Genomic DNA, 3609 nt, shown 5'->3' on the forward strand with positions numbered 1-3609 from the left:
AGTGAGTTCTGCAGCTCCACTCTGCTGACTCACTGAGACCCTGCCCCACCCAACTCTCACACCTCCTGAGGCACTTTTCCGGGAGCAGCCAGTCCCTCCCTCATTCCACTCTGTCTTAGAAAACTATCAAAGTCCACAGCCCCAGGCAGGCAGAGACTAGCCTCAGTGTGCTCTGAGACTTTTATTGAGTCACTCCAGACTCAGCACTGGCACCAAACCAGTCTACATTAACCTGGTGACGATAACTTTTCTCACTCTAGTGACTCCCTGGGACCCTACCTCATCCAACTCGCATACCACATGAGGCTTTATTAGTGGCTAAACCTTAAGAGAGGCAGCAGGTGCAGCAGGCCTCTGGGTGTCCTGGCTTTTTGCAGAGTTACCCCAGGCCTGGTACTGATGCCAGCCATCCTCGGTTCATAGTATGGCTTCTCCCGCATGCCTGCAGGTTTAGCACAGGCAACAAACAACTGCACGTCACTTTGTAGTTCCTATCAGGTAGCCCCCAGCCAGTCACAGGTGACCTGGGTCTGCACCGGAGCCCCTCCCAAGAGGCTCCAGAAACAACATACTTGGATGTTGGCTTCACAGCACAGCACCACCCAATTAGCCCCACAAGTGGCACACACAAACGGTGGTCTCAACAGGCATGAGAGCCCACTGGTGCAAATTTCAGTCAGTGAGGTAAGCACCCTGCTATTCAGAGGCTTAAGCTGTAGACGTGGTCAAACCCCACAGCCAGTAAGCCTGAGGGTCAATACCACCCACTAATATGCCAATAGCAATCCAGCTCAACTGTAACAGGAGAGCACACACTACCCATACAAGGGATATTCCTGGAGCTCTTGGCTCAGGTGACCAGGGAGACTGTGCCACTGGGCCCTTACATAAGGCCACCCAGCCAAGACCAGGAGACGTAGCAGATCTACCTAATCCATAGAAACAAACACAGAGAGGCAGCCAAAATGAGGAAACAGAAATGCATCCCAAATGAAAGAACAAGAGAAAAATCCAGAAACAGAACTAAGGCTATGAGAAGAGACAAAGGAGAACCCAATAATCCCACTCTAGGGTATTTATCCAAAAAAAACCCAAAATGCTACTTTAAGGGGATATGTGCCTCCATATGTTCATTGCAGCATTGTTTACAGTGGCCAGGATGTGGAGGCAGCCTGGGTGCCCATCAATGGATGAATGGATAAAGAGGAGGTGGTACATTACTGGGGGTGTCAAAAAAATGTATACAAGTGGACACTTTGGTCAACATTGCTCAAGCTATATTTCGCCATAATCAGAAGTGTCTGGACACTGGTGGTAACCACTTTGATCACTTCGTGTAATTGCAGAAGTCAAACATAACTTGTATTTATCTTTGTTATTGGTATATATCGAGTATTACAATTTTAATAGTTTTTTCTGTTCTTAAAATGTGTATACATTTTTTTGGCACCTTCTGTATATACAGTGGAATATTGCCCAGCCATGGAAGGCAATGGGTTCTTGCCATCTGTGGTGGCATGGATGGACCTAGGGGGTGTTGTGCTGAGTAGAGTATATCAGACGGAGAAAGACAGATGGATGCAATGTGATTTCACTTACATGTAGAATGTAAGAACAAAATACACAAACAAAACAGAAACAAACTCATAGATACAGAGAACATTTTGATAGTTTGATAGTTGCCAGATAGGAGAGGGATTGGGGATGGGGTGAAAAAAGAGGAAGGGATTCAGAAGTACAAATTAGTTTTACAAAGTAGTTATAGGGATGTAAGGTATAGCATAAGAGATATAGTCAATAATATTGTAATAATTATGTGTGGTATCAGATGAGTACTAGATTTGTTGGGGTGATAGATGGGAGGGGGTTGGAGGCAGAGTAAAAAAGGTGAAGGGATTAAAAAATATAAATTGGTAGTTACAAAATAGTCATGGGGATGTAAAGTAAAGCATAAGGAATATAGTCCATAATATGGTAATAACTATGTATAATGCTAGGTGGATACTAGACTAGTCATGGGGATCACTTCTTAAATTATATAAATGTCTAGCCACTATGCTGCACACCTGAAATTAATATAAAATAATATTGAATGTCAGCTGTAATTGATAAATTTTACAAGAGGGGGAAAGGAGAAGAAGGGTTAGAGGTCCAAATTTCTAGGTATAAAACAAACAAGTCATGGAGATATAATGTACAGCATAGGGAATATAGTCAATAATATTGTGATAGCATGGTATGGTGTCAGTTGGTTGCTGAACTTATCATGGTGATTACTTCTTTAGGTATGTAAATGTTGAGTAACTATAGTGTACCCCTGAAACTAATATAATATTGTATGTTAGCTATATTTTTAATAAGAATCTTTAACAATAATAATAAAATAAGATGAACCTGGTGAAACAAAAATGCAGAACCAATGGGAAAGAATGTCACTAGCTAGACTAAAAGAAGAAACATATCACTGAAATAAAGAAGGAAATTTTAGAAAACTTATTCTCAATAGGCAACCTCTGATCTCCATGATTCAGAAATGAAAAACCAAAACAACAGACTAAAATAAAAATACAACAAAATAAAAAGGGAACTAAATGAGATAAGAAAAACTTGCTGAGAAGTTGACAATGTCATTGGGCAAGGAGCATCACTATTTTGAGCAACACAGCACCTCTATGCTACCAGTCTATGTTCTGAAAGTTGCCAGAAACCTAACCAAAGCACCAACAGGCAATTATTTCACATAATAAATATTAGAATACGTTGTCCTTCATGTAAAAACATTGGGTTGTCGGAAAAGTCATGACGCATTTTTGCAATGAAAAGCGTAGAAAAAATATGTCATGACTTTTCCAACAACCCAGTAGCTCTCTATTAGTAGGTTGTATATTTAGATTTTTTCTTTCATATTCTGATAATCTAATCATAATATAACATATGAATAATCATTAAATAATAAACACTTCACATTTATGATAAATTGGATGCAATTGAGGAAATAGGAACATATATATATATATACAACATATGGAATGTGATAGACTGTTTGTGCCCTCCAAAACCTGTATGTTGAAACCTGATCCCCAAACCTAATCAAGTATTTGTAGGTGGGCCTTTAGGAGGTGATTCGATTATGAGGGTGAAGCCACCATGAATGGGATTAGTGTCCTTATAAGAGAACTCCCATCATGTGAGCTTATAGTAAGAAGATTGCCATGTAAGAACCAGGAAGAGGGCTCTCACCTAACAGCAAATCTGTCAGTGCCTAGATCTTCGACTTCCTAGCATCCAAAAATGTGAGAAATAAATTTCTGCTGTTCATAAGCCACCCAGTTTATGGTATTTGGGGTATGATATTTTGTGTGGTATTATTCAGCAGCCTGAAATGTTCTCCATGAGTCTGGCCTCATTAGAGTTATGCCCTAAAGAGTTAAGTTAATGGCACTTCTCCAAATTCAGAGAAACACTTAGGGCCATTTAAAACCATTAGGATCAGTACCTTTTTTGGTTTGGATACATGTGCATTTGTCTTCTTCTCGTATAAAATAACCCCCTCTGCTAGCAATGTCTCTCCATCACATTGGTTAAAGGATGTAATAACTGTACAGTACT

This window comes from Hipposideros armiger, unplaced genomic scaffold, assembly GCF_001890085.2.
Source record: "Hipposideros armiger isolate ML-2016 unplaced genomic scaffold, ASM189008v1 scaffold_223, whole genome shotgun sequence".
In the NCBI taxonomy this organism is placed as follows: Eukaryota; Metazoa; Chordata; class Mammalia; order Chiroptera; family Hipposideridae; genus Hipposideros; species Hipposideros armiger.